Below are 20,992 nucleotides of genomic sequence, written 5' to 3'. Positions count from 1 at the left end.
CTCAATGATTCATTATTTCATTAAGAATCCTGGCTACTGTTTCTTGTGTCGCTGACCTTTTCACTTAAGCCCTCCTCCCTTCTTTTCTTTACACGCCGAAATCCTCGACGGCGCACCGCATAGGGAGCCAAGCTCCGGCGAGCTAGACTGGCCGGAGGGAGCCAAGACCGGTTCTCCCGAGTGACTAACACTGAATTGAGTCCCCCCCGAGCATTGCCCCCAACTTAATTTCAAGAATGGCGATCTATGTTGGTCTGGCCACGGTGACCGCGCGGATGAACCAAAGAACCAGGCGTTCCTGGCGATTGGCGGCGGTCTAGTTCAATCAGGTTAGTAGACGAGCATCACGGGTTCACGAGAACACTCAAACAAGAGAGCCGAGAAGATGAGAGGACCTGTATCGCACTGACCACGACGAGCTTGGTTCTACGGTGTTTTTGACCGATATGGGGGTGATCCCAAATTGAAGTTCTCTGGGAGACAATTCAAGGCACGAGTTGGTGTGTGGGTTGCTTGACTACCTTGCGGAGCCAACGACACACTCAATTTATAAGAGAGAAGAGCGGTGGCCGATGAATTTAGCGAAGACGCGCGGCGGTTAGAGGAGGGGGAGCTTACTGGCGCACTGGATTAGTGTCCTATTACCGTGGCAGTCACTCTGGTGATCAACGGAGAGCGAGAGCAGGTCACGACGATGCGGTGGAAATGCCTAGACACGCGGCACAAGGCCGGAATGCGGCGGTCACCGGTGTGCTTATCCGGTTCCACCGCGGCGAGCTCTGTATGGTGGCCGGAATACTTTACTGGCCGGAACTTATCCACGGTGATGATCTTTACACGACTTCAAGTGTTATCCAGTTGATCCAATCGCGAATCACACCGGCGAGGGCACGAATCGCGGCGGGGGATCGTCGGCGGTGAGATGCGTTGGTGTTCTGATCTTGTTCAGGCACTGTACCATGGGAGTCACCATCAGCCGACCTGACAGAGCAAGTTCAGGTCTAGATTTCTCCAAATCTTCTATGGTACCAAGCCCAAACATCTATAGCAAAGTTGTTCTACTAGAAAAGATCTACAACTTTGCTATATCGACTTGGGGCAAATTCCTTGAAGTTCTTGATCTGTAGAGCTCCAAAGATGGCCCAGTACCACTGTTAGTCTGAATTTCATACTCCAATAGCCTGATAGCTCGACTTTGAGTGTGTTTTTCTCCCATTTCTTCATAACAACTATGCTTACACTCTTAAGCAAAGTTATTCTCCTTTGATAGGTTTACAAATTTGATGTGGTGACCTAGGGTAAATTCCCACTATTTTGGAGTCAAAATCACTAAATTTTCAGACTTAGCCCTAGAACACCCATGGGGTATTTTTGCAAATAGGTCCAAAATTCATGGTTTAGCTTTCAAAGCTTCATGATTGTGAACCAATTGACTTTATATGTCTTGACATCATAGTTTTACACTTTAGTCCAAAAGTGCACTGGTTTTGCACTAAACCCCCTAGGGTTTAGGTTTAAGGTTTTCCACGGTTCCAATTAGGGTTTTTGGTATCTTAGCGGTGTAAATGTAATGTAGGTCCATTCTTAGGAACATTTTATGACCATTTCACTTAAACTTCAGGGTTTACTCTATTTAGGTCTTGCTTTACCCTTCATATCCCTATTTAAGGTTAAGTACCCTACACTAGTGTCTTATTTGCAAAATGCCATAACAATACAACTTGCTTGAAATTTTTACCTAGTAAATGCATCTTAGGTGTGTCAAACATATGAAATGCTGATGCTTATGATGTTATGCTCAGGTTTTAGTAACAGTAACACCAGGGGTATTACACGATTGGCTTCATATACCCCGATAATCACTTCCCGCTGCGAGGGCAAGGAAAAAAGAGGAAGGCTGCCGCTTCGGCCGCCACAGTTGTGCCGAAGAGCAAAAAGGTGAAGGTTCTGACCCACCGGCCGTGTTATATTGAACCGGCCGTGGTGCCCGAATTTGCTAAAGGAGCCTCTTCAACTGCCGAAGCAAGAGAAGCTGCTCCAATTGCCCAGAGCGTTGAATGACCAACTTTAATGCCGAATACGCTTATAGTCAAGCCAATCGAAGCTAAAGTTGATAAGGCTAAAGAGCCAAAGACTGAAGAAATAAAGAAAACGCTAGAAATTATGAGCCCTCCAACAGAGACAAAACTGCCTAAGGTGCAAAAGGCTTCTGCCATGACTCCCAAGATGAGGAGGATGGCCAACGTGCTGTGCTATGATGGAGACTACAAAGGCCTTGAGCCCTGCTCCTACAAAGAAAATTGCTGAAGCTGCCAAAGCGCAAGCCAAAGCCGAAACTAGGCAAGCAGAAGCCGAAGCTACAAATACTTAGGCTGAAGCCGAAGGTGGGCCTTCAATGCCCAGCGAGACGAAGTCTATCTCGTCTGAAGTCCAAGCTGATCAGCAAACTTCGAATACCATTCTGATAGCAGGGCAAGATATGGTGGAAAGGGCAAAATCTCCTGCCTCCGAAGCACCGACCGAAGCTGCTGATTACATTTATCGACATGCTTCAGGGAAGAAATTGTCCGAAGATGAAATCGCGGAAGCAAAGCATTATGCTCAAAAACTGAAATATCCGAAAGGAGCCTTAGTGTTTAACGGCACTAATGATGATGACTTCTTATACTGTCTCCCGGACAACAAATAAATATTCGTTTGCCAGGAGATAGGTAAGAGCATGGGATTCATGAAGCTGGAAGATGGTCTCTCGATTTTGTCGAAGGATGATCTTGCTGACAGCCTAGCATACAACAGTATAAAGGTATAGACATTAGCTTTGAATTTGAGAATGAAGTATTTTATTTGTCATGCTCAATTCTTTCTTATCTTTTGTTACAGGGCTTGATTCTTAGCAATGCCTTGAGGGCACAGAAGAATATTGAAGACGAAGGCTATACAATGGCTCTGAATAACCTTCGTTCAGAGGTGATTGAATTGAGGAACGAAGGTCTGGAAAAAGACAAAATATTAATTTCCTTGGTGAACAAAGTAAAAGAAGATGAAGCTAATTTCAAAGCTCAGGCCGAAGCTCAGAAAACTGAAATTGAAGACCTTCGGAGACAACTGGCCGAAGCTAAGGAAAAGTGCACAGTCGCACAAACTAATCAAGAAATCAAGGAATATTGGAAAAATTATCTAGAGAAAAATGTTGAAGAACTTTGCACATTCAAGGAAAGGTGCTTTGAGAAATCCTTGGATTGCATGAAGAAAATAAAAGCTAGCTTCGCCAAAGTGGGTGCCTACTCTGCTGAAGAAAACTTCATACGAGGCAACCCCGAAGGTGTTGTTGAATGGATAAGTGGAGAAGCCGAAACCTTCGAAGAAATTTTGAGTGATCGCGGGGATGTTTGCGCGTTTTCCGGTGCGCGGGGGATTTCAACCATCTTGGAGAAGGCTGGATGTGTTCACATTAAAGCCATAACCCAGGCCGAAGCTGCCTTCTCCATAGATGATACGAAGGATCCTTCAGCAGAGGCAACATTAATGGGTGGAAAATTTTACAATGATGTCTGGGTGAATGGAGGTCGAGAGATGGCCCATGATATTATAAAAAAGTGAAAAAGACACCCACGACGCCAGAGCAGAAGCAAAGCAAGCTGAAGAAGATACAGAACGCGATAGGCGTATAGGTATTATTTTTTTGGTTTTTTAGCTTCGGTACTTGCTTTATGGCTTCGAGCTAATCAATTTTTACTACTTTAGATGAACTATCTCCGCCACCAAAACCGTACGATCACCTAGCTGATCCAAAAATGAAGGAAGCGCTGGACATCATAAACATGGCTGAATCCATTGTCAACGAAGTCCTTAACAAATTATTGAACGAAGTTGCAGAGAAAGTTCTTAAAGAGGAATAGATTGTGCTGTAATAATAGTTGGAATGTATGGAACAATTTAAATAAGACTAAGCTTCTATTGTAACAAAAGTATGTGACACTTGATGTATGTAACATTTTGAATTGGTCGATGTATGAGACACTAGAATGGACATTATGCTTCTGTTGTAACAAGACTATAATATTTGATGTGTGTAACTTTGAATCGAATATGTAAATTATTGTAATTCATTTCTTTGCGATGCATGAAACTTACATACATACTGTTTTTGAGCATTCGGCGAAAAAACACCTTCCCTTCTTTTCATGCTTCGTAAAGAAAAAGATGCATGCTTCGTAACAAAAGATATCCGTGCTTCGCAAAGAGAGACCCATTCTTGTGACAAGGCTGATAAAACTGTATTTCTCGAAGCTTACTCCGTGCCTTAGCACCTTTTCATTTTGACGAAGCATTTGCTGAAGATCAACTCCGTATTCAATTCTTGTGTCATTGATGCAATATGATGTATGATGTGATACTATGCGAAATGATGTGATGATATGATGCAAAATGATGAGGATGCCGAAGACACACACCCACACGCCCACGCTGGAACACACAAGCTCTGCATCCCCTTAGGAACGACTTTTGAGCTTCTTCACCTCCTATTTCGGTGATTTAAGTTTTGCATCCCCTTAGGAACGTCTTTTGAACTTCTTCGCCTTCTATTTCGGCGGTATAAGTTCTGCATCCCCTTAGGAACGTCTTTTGAACTTCTTCGCCTTATGTTTTGGCGATATTTGGCTCTGCATTCCCTTTGAAACGACTTTTGAGCACAAAACTTACGCTGTGCTCCCTTAGGAACGACTTTTTGTAGCTTCGTCAATTTTTGCTCTGCATTCCCTTAGGAACGACTTTTGAGCACAAAACTTACGCTGCGCTCCCTTAGGAACGACTTTTTGTAGCTTCATTTATGTTGGCTCTGCATTCCCTTAGGAACGACTTTTGAGCTTCGTAAATCTGTGGAGAAGATATACTTCATTCTGATAGAAGCATAAATTCATTCTGAAAGAAGCAAAATCCTTACAAGAAATTAAAACTAAATTTTCATTGCTTGTTCCTTATTCAAAAAGTGAAATAGCCTAGAAGGTAAAAGTATTTCAAAAGCAGGATATTGTTCAGTATATGTGTTTTGATTCTAGTACAGTACTATTGACTATACGAGCTTCAGACTCCTCCCTGAAGTCACGTTGCTATTGAGAGTGTTGGCGCCCTTCTGGCGGCTGGCTTTGGGAATAGGTAGGCTACAGTGGTGGTGGCGGTGGGAGCTGAGGCCAAGAAGCTTGTGAATGGCTTGCCGAAGCAACAAAAGCTGCAGGTTGGTTTCCCACATATTCTGGTATGTAAGGAGAGTGGCACGAAGCAGTATGCAAAACCTGCTTCGGCTGATTCTGCCGAGCTTCTGCTTCAGCAATCTCCTTTTGCTTCAGAATAGTGATCTGGCACGTTCTTGTAGTATGGCCCTTGTCTTCTCCACAGAATAAGCAATAGATTTTCCTAGGGTGATCCCCATATCTTCCTCCGAAGCCCCTACCGCCTCTGCCTCTTGGAGCTGGTGGCCTGAAGGAGCTATGCTGCTGTCCCGAAGACTGTGAGGTGTGTTGTGGCCTCTAAAGCTGGCTTCCTTTGTCATCATTCTGACTGGAGCTATGGATTGATCTGACATGCCTAGGGTGGATTCTCCCTCCGAAGCCCCTAGTCATCTTAGAAAATCTATAAGCCTCCTCCCTTCTTTGTGGGAAGTCATTATTAGCCCGGATGTACTCATCCATTTTCTAAAGCAGCTTCTCCAGAGTCTGGGGGTTTCCTGGAGAAGTATTGGGCCGTAGGTCCTGGCCGAAAACCCTTGATCATGGCCTCAATGACGATCTCATTGGGCACTATGGGCGCTTGTGCTCTTAGCCGCAAGATCCTTCGGACATACGCTTGAAGGTATTCCTCATGGTCTTGTGTGCACTGGAACAAGGCTTGAGCTGTGACTGGCTTTGTCTGAAAGCCTTGAAAACTGGTAACCAGCATGTCCTTGAGCTTCTGCCATGACGTGATTGTCCCTAGCCGGAGAGAAGAGTACCATGTCTGGGCCACGTTTCGGACTGCCATGACGAAGGACTTTGCCATGATAGCTGCGTTGCCTCCATATGAGGATATTGTTGCCTCATAGCTCATCAAGAATTGCTTTGGGTCCGAGTGCCCGTCGTACATTGGTAGCTGAGGTGGCTTGTAGGATTGTGGCCATGGGATAGCCTGCAATTCTGCTGCCAGGGGAGAAGCATCATCAAAAATAAAGGTACCGTGATTAAAATCATCGTACCATTCATCTTCATTGAATGAGCCCTCTTGACGAAGCTCTCTGTGTTGGGACCTTCGGTCATGATCATCTTGAATAAGATGACGCACTTCCTCAGTAGCTTCATCGATCTTCTTCTGAATGTCGGCCAGCCGAGCCATCTTCTCCTTTTTCCTTTGCACCTGCTGGTGAATGATTTCTAGGTCTCTGATCTCCTGGTCCAACTCCTCCTCCTGAAGTGTTGGACTGGTGGCCTTTCTCTTTTGGCTTCTGGCCTCCCAGAGAGAGAGTCTCCTAGTTTGTGTCCAGTGGCTGTAGTGCAGCCCCTGGCGCTGTTATCTTCTTCGGCGGCATGACGAAGGTTGATGCTTTGCCGAAGATTGTGGAAGTGAGTACACCGGAGGTGGGCGCCAATGTTGGGGACTTGTTCTCAAATGCTATGAGTTAAGAACAAGGCAACACAAAATGTTAAAGGTTATTGCCCTTCGTCCGCCGAAGCATTATCTCCCATAGGATATAACGATCTTCGCACGAAGGTCATGAAGGACGTACCTTCATCATCACAGTATATGTTAATAAAAGAAGAAGCATATGAAACATGAGAAATAACATGAATAATCATACAACATCATTAATATATCTTTATTATATCATCATGGATAAATAAGAACAATATTGAGTTACATTTATACCTTCGGCTTGACAGAAGGCAAAAGTCCAAGCATGACGCACGAATGAATACAAGTCAGCGTGAACAGTACGGGGGTACTGTTCATCTATTTATAGGCACAGGGTGCAGCCTATGTAAAATTACCATCACGCCCTTTATGTTTTCTATTGACGTAAGGACAATTCGACGAGGACTAGATGGCCTTTTCCCCTTTAAGTCGGTTCCTTTTCCTTCCGCCGAGCCGAAGCTCCCTTGCGCGTAGCTTCGGAGCTGCGTCATCCTTCGTCTCAACCATGCTTTTCATATAGTATACTGTTTCATTCGGAGTCCAACGGTACCTGTACACATATTACACTTGGGAAAGATTGTTAAATCGTGTTTTTGAGGACCTTCGGAAGACGAAGGCTCCCAACATAAGTTCAGGACAAGTTTATCACACAAGCTAAGAGAAGATGATCGGCGAGGTGGGCGGCTGGACTAGTGCGGCGATGGGCAGGGCGATCTATAAGGGTTGTTGGATGCTGTCCCAGATAGTCCCTTCACAGAGAAGAGATTGCATGTGTTATACTAGATAAATATATATCATGCAGAACTAGAATTTTGATACTCACAGGAGTATGAAACTGAGCAGGGTCAACTGGAGGGAACAACGAAGGTGGTGGAGCAAAACCCTCTGCGGCGCCAAGGCTCTGCATGTATTGGAACATCTCTGCCATCCTCTGCTGATCTGCCAAGCAGGCCTCCCGCTCCTCCATCATCCTCGCCTCCATCTCCCGCTGTTCCCTCCTCTCTTCTTCTAGATGGGCCTGTAATATTCCAACCCAATGTTATAATAACTCAAAGAGAAGGTATATAACTCAAGGAATGACAATTTACAGAACCACTAACCTGGAGTTGTTGTATCTGATGATGTGAGTTGTCATGCCGAGATCGTATGGCTAGGCTCGTGCTCCTTGCTCGCACCTGAGATACAGTGGGAGTGGACGACGAGTCGATTCCCCCGTCGGCAATCCAGTACTGCCCATGCCTCTTTCCTCCTCTGACACTCATGAGGTCATCTCCGTTGATGTCCTCGGTCCTTGGATCATAATCTGGCCCATGGACCTCTTGTGCCATGGCAGTGTACTCATGAAGGTGGCTGTAGACGGTGAGGTTGCTATACGCCTCGGGCCTGTCATCCGGGTTGTAGGTGACATCGGACGTCGCCTTGCCCTTGTGGGCCATAGCATAAGCTGAGAAGATGGAGCAAGGCTGGCCACCATGTGACGCGGACTGCAAGAAAACCAATGAGATAGTTAGAAATAATATCTAATCCAGTGTTATATACCAAAAAAAAGAGGGTGTACCCATGCTTCTGCATATTTGCCGGGGTTGCGGCTGCCTTGGTGGTGGGAGGGACCTTGCATCATCAGACACCGTTCCTGGCTAGCGTTGTACGCTTCGTCCCACTCACGCGAGCACCACCTATCCACCATCTGCTCCTAGCACTGAGGATGCGCGACACACCAATAAGGAATCATCTACAAAGTAAAACAGGTTTATTACATATCAGAAAATAAAATTAAGCAAATTTTATCACGAATATTAAAGTGTTGTATTTACCTGCAAGTACTGGTCCCTAGTCAACGACATGGTTTGGGCGTCCTGCTTAGTCACCTTCTCACCAAGGACGAAGCCATGGTAGCTAACGATGGTCTGGATTCGTGCCTCGTAGTGCATGTCCATGATGAGCTTCTTACAACTCGTGGTGGCCACCACATTCACCCTGGCCTCGCATCCAGCCTTGCATCTGAAGAAATCCTGGATACAAAGATGATGTATCCATACATTATTTCAAGAATGTGCAACAAATGCGACACATTTTACATTATAGTAAGACTTACCCACAGCTCTTGCTTCACCCGCTCCGCCTTGTTGTTGAATTCACTGTTGTCCCGGTGTACTGCATCGGGGGCGACGGCGTAGTGGTCGAAGGTGTAGGCTGGGCTCGTCACTGTCACACCCGGTTTTAGAAGGCAAACCGAATGCGAACCATGTACGTGCCAGGATCAGCAATTCACGTACAAAGTAGTTACATAACCGGACATCATCACATAGTGCTCAAATAATAACATAAAAGAGGTAATGGTCTTATTACATCATGATGCCCGAGATATCCACATAGTCATTAACATAAATCAAAGTGCGAAAATGAAACATAGCTAAACACGGCCTTCACAGGCAGCCGACTGGGGGTTTGCCTCTAACCCACGCCTAGAACTCATCATACTCTTGGAACTCCTGGAAATGCTCCACCACGACTTCATCTTCTCCTAAGCAATGGTTGCAATGTGGACAACCTGGGGGGGGTTTGGTGTGTAAAGCAAGGGTGAGTACACATTAACATTCTCAACAGTTGTCCCATTTGGCTATAGTGGACTAGCTTTTTGTGGGGTTAAGATCAAGCAGTTTCTTTTAGTTGGTCAAGTAATTATTACTAGTAGGGAGCCAGATTTTAGCATTAAACCCAAGTTGTTAGCCCAAAGTACTCCTTCCAAATGGAAAGAATACCAGAAACCAGAATCATAATCATAAACATCAAAATCGGAATTAACCTCATCATCATCTGTAAACATAGTATCTTTAATCAGTGTGTCTCTAATCAATGGAGCTCCCAAAGCCGCTCATAACCGTGAGCACGACTGATATATCAGATTTATAACACTCTGCAGAGGTTGCACACTTTACCCACGAGCCGTGATTCCCTCTCTAGCCCAGGATTGGAAGACCCTTGTTCACTCCTAAGGTGAATGGCTAGGGATTCACTACGAAGCCTGTACAAAGATTCCCTGAGATGTAGCCGCCCGTTAAGTTTCCTAAATGTACCGCACTCCTCCCCAAGGGGGCAAACCACCCTCGGCAGAGCGAGCCACATACACCGAGCCCCATTGACGGCACAATGGCGAAGCAAACTACACCACAGTTCCTCTAATTAATTAGCTAAGGGCATCCCATTCCACCCTCATGGCTGTACTATTTTTCCGGGTGGTCATCCAACGAACCAGTCCTTATAGAGAGGCACTCGAGAAACCGATCGAGCCCCATAAATGTCACAATGCCACCATCATAATCAAAAGGTAAATATTGTATCATAAATAATCTCATCATGTTCATTTACTAGAGTGAAGCGCTAGCATAGATCTAAACCAAAAACAATCCAACCCAAATAGGTAAACAAAGACAAAATAAACAAAACTAGTCAATCCTTAGGTGTAAATTATGTAAATGTGGGGAGGTGAATTATAAAATATATAGGACATAGATAGGTCAAAGGACACTTGCCTTCACTAACCAGCTGCTGCTCAGGGTCTTCGCCTGCAACTCCTTCGGGCTCCACCAACGGATCGTTATATGAGTTCAAACATACATTCCACAAATTTAACATAGAAAGAAACAATACACCACATAATAAAATATAACAAATAAACGGACGCGTGGCGCAAGGCGTACATCTACAACTATACGAGAAAGAAACTACAATGGTCGAGGCAACGGTCGAAAGGTAATTACGTTAAGCGGCTATAGGTTAAAATATTTGCCTAAACATAATCATATTAATTTAACGATTGTGCTATACATAGATCGTCGCGCGACGAAGCGCGCCACACAATGCATAATGAACGGAATTAAAACGAATCGTCGTGCGACGAAGCGCGCGACACAACATGATCATAACTAAAATAAAAATAGATTATCACACGATGAAGCGCGCAACAACACACATGAATTAAACTAAATTTACAAATCATCGCGCGACGAAGCGCGCGACACTACACTTAAACTAAATTGAATTTTAAATGAATCGACGCGCGACGAAGCGCGCGACGCTACACGTGACATAAATCTGAATTTAAAACGAATCGTCGCGCGACAGCACACACTAATTAAACTGAATTTAAAATGAAACGTCGCGATATGAAACGCGCGACGCAACACACTACCTAAACAGAAATTAAAACGAATCGTCGCACGACGCAGCGTGCGACAGCACGCGCTAATTAAATTGGATTTAAAATGAAACGACGCGCGACAAAACGCGCGACGCAACACACTACCTAAACTGAAATTAAAACGAATCATCGCGCTACGGAGCGCGCGACGCAACACACTAATTAAACAAAATTTAAAATGAATCATCACGCGACGCAGCACATGAATTAAACTGAATTTAAAACTAAATTTAAACTGAATTAAAACGGTACTACGCGCTAGGGCTGCTGTTGGAACTTGCCAATCCAGGAACAACAGAATCCAACAGGAAGTAAGAGAGAGTTGTTTGATGCTTCTAAGCGCAAGTTGTTAGGGCAATAGTGTTTCTCTTTTCCGTTTGTTGCTTTGGCACATTGCAGGGGTATTTATAGGTAACTGAGGGACCGCCTGACCCTGTCAAGGATAATTAGGCCATCAGTTACCTAGTTTATCCCTAGAATATTCCCTCACAGTGGGTTACAACGTGTCATTACAGCACACTTTATTATAGACGTGGTCCAACCCGCTCTGCTGACATGGCAACCCGCAGACGGGGCCTTACAACATGGGTCGGATTGCACACAAACCCTTTCTTACATCGAGGGAGACAAAGCCTTGTGGTCTTCGCGGCCTCGGTCATCCAGTCCCTGAGGTCCTTGATGGACTTCGCCTCGACTCATCGGAGTGAAGGGGGCGATCGGGCCTTCGCATGGGCGACATCCGCGACCAGGCTGGTAGAGCTTGCTGGCACGACCTTCGATCCATGGAACGTCGATGTAGAAATCTTCGAGCGAGGGGGAGGCGTGTTCGCCTTCGCCCCAACATTTACCCCCCGAGGGGCCAGTTCGACCAAGTCAGCTGGTGCCGTAGACTGTCGTGAGATGGTGAAAACGCTGCCCTCGCTTGAAATGGTCCCGTGGGGGTTTTTGAAATGTGACCGTTGATGGGACATGTTACTGTGGGATTGTGGGTTTCTCGAGGCGTCGCTCCACGCCTATAAAAACCTGGCCTCGACTGAGGCTTTTGCCTGCTCGAGCTTGCGTAGGAAAAACCCTAGCATTGACAACCGCTCGCCTGCCCTCCTTGCTCTTTCTTCGCCGGTGATCTGGCTCGTATCAAGCAAACCGCACGCCGCCGCCGACGGTACGTGACAATGTCATCTTCTTCTTCGTCTCTGCGAGCGCGTTGTGGGCCACGTCGTCGTCTGAGGAGATGTTGAGTGATTTGGCGATGATAGAACTGCAGCCCGGCCACACCGTCGAGGTCAGGACCTCGAGGATTTTTTTGGGCCATGTGCTGGAGATGCAGCGGCTAGGCTATTTCGAGAACGGTGTCGAACGCGCTCCAGGGGCAGAAGAGGTCCCTGAGTCGGAGGGGGAATTGGTTGTTTTTGAAGCCTTTTTTGTTGCTGGTCTTCGCCTCCCGACGCATCGGTTAGTAGTAGAAGTTTTGCGGAAGTTCGAGGTACAGGTTCATTAGTTGATACCAAATGCAGTGGTGGTGCATAAGAAGTACGTCTGGGCCATCTCCTCATACGACGGGTAGCCATCTGTGGAAGTCTTTGCTAAGAATTATTGTCTGCATTGGCAGAAGAGAAAAATAGGTGATAAGATAGCCCAATTTGGATCATGCACTTTCACGCCGAGGACTGGGAAGACCTCGACTGAAGTTGTCGAGATTGTTCCCTGTGCTAGGAATAAATGGGGCAATTGGTGGGACTTTTGGTTTTATTTAGCTCCCGGGGTTATCGAAGGGTTGCCGAGTTTGCCCTCTGCCATCCTGTGTTCACATTGCTATGTGGCATTTCCATGATTTGATGTGGCAGAAAAAGATGAAGACGAAGGGGCCCTTCGATATGCAGCTCGCCTCAGTAGCGGACGTGACCTGGTCGAGGAATTCATTGCCTATGGGGTGTGGCCCCTGGCGCACAGTTGGACACTAGTTGAGGTTACCCCCCACTGGATGTCGACACTGGGGGCTAGCTGGTGAGAAGTCCTGTCTTCGCCGTGGATCTACACGGTCGAGATGCGACCGCGTTTGTGCGTGAGGTCGAGGCCGAGGCCACCAAGATTGTTGGGAAGTACGCGCTAGAGATAGAGACTTTGAGGAGTTGGGATATTCGTGGTTCCAACGCTAGGTTGAACCGCTTTTTTGAGCTGAACCAATTGTCGTATGGCGCTTACCCGGAGGCAAACTCTGCCAACACTGCTGATCGCCGAGGGAAGAAAACGAGGCCCCTGGCCGATGAAGGCCCCTCATGGGATAAGGCTCCGGGTGCGGTCGCCAGAAAGAAAGAATTAGGTACAGTAGCTGAGGATTTGGGGCTGAGGGCTTCTGGTCATTTTGTTGGGGAGTTGCTAGAGACGTGCGCAGCTCCCGGGGAAACGATGTCTTCGCCCGAGCTCCGGGAAACCTCTACACGAATGCTGAAGGTTACCGGGGGTCGCTGGCCTAGTAATGTTCCAATACCCTGAGCGGCTAGCGAAGATTTTTTTTGTCTCGATTAGCTCGTGACTTAAAGATTTTCCCTTACGAAAGGAACATTGGTGCTGTTGTATCAGCAGTGATGGAGAAAGATCGCCAGGACTCGTAGCGGAAGAAACATCGGGCCCACATCAGGTTGGCAGACCCGAGGCGGGAGGGGAAGGTGGCGTGGCCCAGTCTGAAGTCTGCTGCCACAGGCGCCGGTATGCCCCCGCCCGCCGTGCCTACTAGTGGGCAAAGGCCCCCCCTTGCCACCACGCATTGCCGAGACGGCAGTGGCAGGGGCCAAAGGAGTCTCCACGGAGCCATGTTCGACGCCCAGACGGGACTGCCGCCTGCTGTTGAGTTTTTTTGAATGGGGTCCATGTTTCTGACTTGAATGTGATGTAGGGGCAGAGTCTGGCCAGCTGGCGGTCGTGCCGACGGCATCGTCTACCGGCCCGGTGGTCGCGGCGACGGGAACGAAGGGCGACACAGGGGCCTTAGAGGACCCATGGGCTAGATTCTGCGACGACGACAAAATCGCCTCCGCTGCCACTGCTACGGGTGTGGCCGCCTCGGTCGCGCGACAGCTGAAATACGTGAGTGTGATTAGTGCTTGTGGCTGTGTTGTTTTCATGGTTGCGTTTCTAAAATATGTTTTGGTGTCAGGCGACCGCCTTCGCGGAACGTGTTGCTTCGGGGGCACTGACCTCAGAGTTCACCACCGAAAGGCGGTGGCTTGAGGGAAGGATTGAGTGCCTCCGCACGCAACATACAGAGGCGGTGAGGGACAAGTCGGTGACAGAGAATAAAAGTCGCAATCTGCTTGAGAAGCTTTCGGTGGCAGAAAATGAGAGGGAAAACCTCAGCCACCGACTTGCCGAGGAAAAGGAGGGCGCGAAAAGAGCTCGCGCGGAGGCCTAGGCTGCCTGCGCAGAAGCTGACGCCGCGCGCGCTGAGGCTGACTTTGCCCTCAAGCGCGCCGCCGACAAGGAGTCTGAGCTAAAAAAGCCTGCGCAACTATTGCGAGAAAACGGAGGCCTCCACCTGCTCTGGTGTTGAGCGGGCACACACGCTTTTCGTGGAAGCATACCACAAGCTCGGCGCATAGACTGCTCCTTTTGATAGATCCGGGGAGGAGGTGGGTCTTCGCTTTCTTAGGTGGATGCAGGAGGAGTGTCACATCTGGTTTTGGAAGGCAAACCGAATGCGAACCATTTATGCCAGGATCAGAAACTCACGAACACAGTGATTACATAGTTGGACATCATCACACAATGCTCGAATTAAATAACAGAAAGGTACTTAGTTACATCAAGATGTCCAAGACATCCACAGAGTCTATTACATAACCATTGTTCAACATAATTATCAAAGTGCGGAAATACGAAACGTAGATGCTAAGCCTACATAGGTAGCTGACTGGGGGTTTGCCACTAAGAAAGAACTAGAACTCGTCATATTCCTGGAACTCCTCGAAGTCATCCATGTTGCCAGCATCACATCCTGAGCATTGGGTACACTGGGGACAACCTGGGGTGGGGGTGGTGTGTAAAGCAAGAGTGAGTACACATCAACGTACTCAGCAAATGTCCCGTTTGGCTAAAGTGGACTAGCTGTATATGGAGTTTGAGGTCAAGCAGTTGCTTTTAGTTGGTCAAATATTTATTATTATTAGTAGAGCCAAGTTTTAGTAATAAACCTAGTTATTACCCAGTAGTACTCCCTCAAAAGAGGAAATACCAGAGATCAGATTTTATAACATCATTATTAACCATCATCATAAAAGTATCTCAAGTTCTTCTAATCAAAGAGGATCCCAAGGCTGCTCTTAACCGTGAGCTCGACTGATATACCAGTTTTTAACACTCTGCAGAGGTTGTACACTTTACCCACAAGTCGTGATCCCTTTCCAGCCTGGGTTGTATAGACCCGATCTTCACTACCAAGGTGAATGGCCAGGGATACACTACGTAGCCTTTACAAAGACTCCCCTGGTGCATAGCTGCTCGTTAGGTTTTGCCAGTCATACAAACGCAGTACACCTTCCCAAGGTGGGTGACAAACAAAACTAAATCGAAAGAACCTCTGCACCCCAACCTTAGCAGAGCAAGCACTACACCCTTGCCCCCATTGACGGCCATCCGGCAAAGCCAACTACACCCCAGGTTCATCTAATTAATCAGCTAAGAGCGTCCCATTCCACCCTCATGGTTGTACTGTTATCCTGGGTGGTCACTCCACGAACAGGTCCTTACGGAGAGGTACTCAGGAAAAAGGCCTGAGCCCCCTAAGGTATCACAGAATCATCCACATAATCAGGATAACATTGTCATATCATAAATGCTCACAACATGTTCATTGATTAAGTTAAGGCAATAGCAACATGCTGACCATGGTAACCCAAAAGGTAAACAAGGATAAGTGAATACAGACTAGTCAATCATTAGGTTTCATAAAGTAATGCGGGACAGTGAATCATAAAGTATGTAGGACATAATAGGTCAGAGGACACTTACCTTCACCAAATTGCTGCTCAAGGAGGTCTCCAACAACACACTCAGGAACCTCGGACTGCTCGTTGTCTAAATAAAGCGAGCATGCATTCAATACATTTGGAAAGTACAAATGAACACCACACCAAACATGTACAAACATTGGAACACATCTTAAAAGGACACAATACTACATAAGGGATAATGAATTCAAAGTATAATCATAAACTATAACATACATTAACTTTATTTGGAAATCGATTATTATTTCCCTAAGTGTTACTTACAAGTGCATAAACATAGATTAATTTATTTTATTGTGACCTAAATTTTAGAATAGGGATGAACTTATGTAATACATATTATTAATCTCACAAGCTTAAACAAGTTTAAATCTTATGGTTCTCCTTTTATTTATTTTATTGCATAAATAGAAATGCATCTACATTATTTCATATTCAATCCTAAAAATTAGAGTGTGCAGTCAGTAAGTGAACCTATTTTATTTAAATAGAGAATAATTCTATGAACATTTTGAAATTTGAATCACTAAATTTGGAGTTCATATGCAAAAGTTATGAAATAAACAAGTTTGGGAATTCAAAATATGAATTTAGGTCTAATTCTGTGAATATTTAAAAGTCCAGAGCTAAATCTGCAAGATTACAGGGGTCTACACGCGAAAACCAGGGACAACAGTTTGATTTCCAGTAAACCGAGGGTCTCTTTAGAAAACTACCGCGCGAAGGGGTATCGGGTGAATCTAACTGTCAGATCTAAAACCAACGGTCGAGATTAGATCTGCGGCCGAGGGCATGCGCGTGCAAGCGGGGGAGCGCTAACAGGCGGGCCAGGGAGTGCCAGCGACAGAGGGGGAGAGCGCGCTGACCGAGCGGGCCCAGCTCCAGGGGGCTTGGGCGTTGACAGGCGGGCCAGGGAGTTAGGGCGCGCGGGCGCGAAGCGGTACCCGCGGTCCGGGCCGTGCGATCTGAATCTGACGGAGGGGATCAGACCAGGGGGAACAGACGGCTGCGGGCGGCGCTGTTCCTCTCCGCGGCGGTGAGGTCGCCGGAGTTGAGGCTGGCGTGGGCTAGGGTGGCTCCGGGGTCGCCAAAGTTGGGCATAGAGGAAGAGGGCGCCACGGCGAACTCAATGGCGGGGAAGGGGCCATGAATCCACGGGCAGAGAGGGGAGAACGGCGGTGAGAAAGCCTCGGGTGGGCCAGAGTAACTCTGGTGAGCCATTCTGGCCACGGGGACGGGACTTAAGGCGCGCTAAGGCCTTGGCTAACTTCAGTAGAGGCAGGGGTGACACTGGGACCTACTCCGGTGAACTAGACCAGGCTAAATCGGCTGGCCACAGCGCGAGCACGGTGGACCACCACGACCGAGCACCGGCGAAGGTGAAATTTGCCGAACACAGGGCGCAATAGGGGAAATTGGGCACGGGGACGGGTGTCTCACCTCGGGGCAGAGCTCAAGGAGGCTTGGAGCGGTCTCCGGCGAGCTGGATGGCCGGGAACGCGGGTCTCTAGCGATGTCTGGCGATGAGGGCAGAGCGCGAGAGAGGGTGAAGCTGAGCGAAATGAGGCGAGGGGTGTGCGTGGGCCACCGACGGGGCTCTAAGAAGGGAGCTAGGTGCGTGGGTGGGCGTCGTGGGCGAGAAATCCGGCGACGTGTGCGACTGCGCACGCGCTGGTCCACGGCGAGCGCGGAGGGGGCGGAACTGACAGGGCAGGCCCACGGCGTAGAGAGAAAAGGGGACGCGCGAGGGCAATGGCTCGACACTAGCGATCCGGGCCTGCGAGATAGAGAGAGAGAGAGAGGGAGTGCGCCGGTGAAGAAAACCGGCACCGACAGATCAGCCCCACTGGGCAACAAGCGAGAGAGGGAGGGCGCGCGCGGGGGAGAACTGCCGCTGACAGGTGGGGTCTGCCTGTCAGGCGGTGCGGGCACGCGGCCTGGCTGGGCTGCTTTCTCCTTTTCCTTTTCTCTGGATTTTCTAATTCCTTTTCTATTTCTTTTTCTATAGGGTTTTCAAATCCAAATTCAAACTAGGTTTCAAACTCAAATAAATTCAAACTTGTGCAACACTTCAAAGAATATTTTAAGCTCAGCATGATGCAACATGTCATGACTCATAAGGTTTTGGCAAAAATAAATAATTAACCCCCACTAGTTTAAGCTATTTCTAATCAAAAAGGAAAAAGGGAGAAAGAATCTAGAGAGAGAGAAAGCCTAGAGTGAGAAAAAGAAGAGTAACACATGATTTTGGGTGATAATTAGAAAGAAATTTTATACCCCCCAAAATCAGGGTGTTACAGACCTATCCCCCTTAAAAGAATCTTGCCCTCGAGATCAAGGCTGGCTAGAAAAGAGCTCAGGGTACTTGGCTTTCAAATCATCTTCTCTTTCCTAGGTTGCTTCTTCTTCTGAGTGGTGACCCCATTTAACTTTGCACATCCTGATGGTACTTCTTCGAGTGACCCGGTCTGCTGTCTCTAGAATTTGAGTTGGCTTCTCAATATAAGTCAGATCTTCTTGAACTTCAAAATCCTCTGCTGGCAACTGCTCTTCTGGCACTCTCAAGCATTTCTTCAACTGTGACACATGGAACACATCATGCACAACTGACAGATTCTCTGGTAAGCTGAGTTGATAAGCCAGTTCTCCACGTCTTGCTTGAATCTGATACGGCCCAATATAACGAGGCGCTAGCTTGCCTTTGACTCCAAACCTCTTGGTTCCTCTGATGGGTGACACCTTTAAGTAGACATAGTCTCCCACTTCAAAACTGAGTTCTCTTCTTCGGGTGTCAGCATAGCTTCACTGTCTGGACTGTGCTGCCTTTAAATTCTCTCGGACCATTCTGTGTTCTCTTTGGCTTCGAGCAGAATATCTGGAATGAACACCTATCTTTCACCAGGTTGGTCCCAATGCAATGGAGTTCTGCAATTCCTCCCATAGAGCGCTTTGAATGGTGACATCTTCAGATTGGCTTGATAGCTGTTGTTATAAGAGAATTCTGCATACGGTAATCTCTTGTCCCAACCTATCTTGTCTTGCAAAGCACAAGCCCTCAACATATCCTCCAGAATCTGATTGGTTCTCTCTGTTTGACCATCTGTCTGTGGGTGGTAAGTTGAGCTGAACTTTAAGTGTGTGCCCAAAGCTTCATGCAACTGCTGCCAAAAATGAGAGGTGAACTGGGTGCCTCTATCTGATACTATCTTCTTTGGAACGCCATGCAAGCACACAATCCGAGCCATATATAGTTCGACTAACACCGCACTGTTGTAGGTGGTCTTGACTGGTATGAAATGGGCCACCTTTGTCAAACGGTCCACTACTACCCAGATGGAGTCGTAACCAGTACTAGTGCGGGGCAAACCGACTATAAAATCCATTTCGATCTCATCCCACTTCCACTGAGGAATCTGCAATGGTTGCAACAAACCTGCAGGTCTCTGATGTTCTGCTTTAATCCTCTGACAACTGTCACACACAGCCACATACTCTGCTATCTCCATTTTTCATATCGTACCACCAGAATCTTTTCTTCAGGTCTAGGTACATCTTCTCACTACCAGGGTGTATGGAGTATGCTGTCTCATGAGCTTCCTTGAGAATCAGTTCCCGGATCGATTTGATATCGGGAACACACAATCTGTCCTTGAACCATACCACTCCTTCTGTGTCTTCACGGAAATCCTTGCCTTTCCCATCTATGATCAGCTACCGGATCTCATTGATCTTCTCATCACCCTTCTGATCTTTCCTGATATCTTGCTCTAGAGTGGGTTCCAACTCAATTGTCACTCCTTGGGTGTTGTTCAGAAATCCGAGGCTCAATCTGTCAAATTCCTTCGCTAGCTCATACGGCATCGGGTAAGCGGCCAACATATTAACTTGACTCTTTCTGCTAAGAGCATCTGCAACCACATTTGCTTTGCCTGGGTGATAATGAATCTCCAGCTCATAACCTTTGATCAACTCTAGCCATCTTTGCTGCCTCATGTTTAACTCTGACTGAGTGAATATGTACTTGAGGCTCTTGTGGTCCGTGTAGATATCACACTTCTGCCCATAAAGATAATGTCTCTAGGTCTTCAATGCATGAACCACGGCTACTAATTCCAGATCATGAGTAGGATAATTCTTCTCATGAATCTTCAACTGTTGGGACGAGTATGCCACTACTCTCCCTTCCTGCATCAACACACATCCTAGTCCTATATACGAAGCATCACAATATACTGAGAATGGCTTGTGAACATCTGGCAAAATTAGTACTGGTGCCGTTGTCAACTTCTCCTTCAATGTCTCAAAGGACTTCTGGCATGCTGGGGTCCAATTGAACTCAACCTTCTTTGCCAACAAAGCTGTCATTGGCCTGACAATCTTGGAGAAACCTTCAATGAAACACTGATAATAACCGGCCATTCCGATGAAACTCTTGATTCCTCGGACATCTTTTGGTGCTTTTTAGTCCAAGATAGCTGCTACCTTCTTCGGATCTACATCTAATCCTTCTCGGTTTATAATGTGACCCAAGAATAGGACTTCACTGAACCAAAACTCGCACTTGCTAAGCTTGGCATACAGCTGACAATCTCGTAGCCTCTGAAGTACTTTCCTCAAATGCTCCTCATGCTCTTGCTCATTCTGGGAATATATAAGAATATCATCAATGAACACTACTACGAATTTGTCGAGGTAGTCCATGAACACACTGTTCATCAGGTACATGAAGTAAGCTGGCGCATTCATCAAACCGAATGACATGACCGTGAACTCATATAGTCCATACTTGGTGATGAATGCTGTCTTCGGTATGTCTGAGGGTCGAATTCTGAGCTGATGGTAGCCTGACCTCAGATCTATCTTTGAGAACACACTAGCTCCTCTCAACTGATCGAATAAATCCTCAATTCTGGGCAGGGGGTACTTGTTCTTGATAGTAACTTCATTCAAGGATCTGTAGTCGATGCACATCCTCTTCGTGCCATCCTTCGTCTCCACAAATAGCACTGGGGCTGCCCAAGGCGAGGTACTCGGTCTGATATAACCTTTCTCCGACAACTCATCAATCTGCTTCTTGAGTTCCACCAATTCCGGTCTAGACACTCGATAGGCTCTCATGGAAATA

Source organism: Zea mays, chromosome 3 (assembly GCF_902167145.1).
Source record: "Zea mays cultivar B73 chromosome 3, Zm-B73-REFERENCE-NAM-5.0, whole genome shotgun sequence".
NCBI classification, from domain to species: domain Eukaryota; kingdom Viridiplantae; phylum Streptophyta; class Magnoliopsida; order Poales; family Poaceae; genus Zea; species Zea mays.
The sequence above is the reverse complement of the archived record's forward strand: the minus strand, read 5'-3'. Positions refer to the sequence as shown.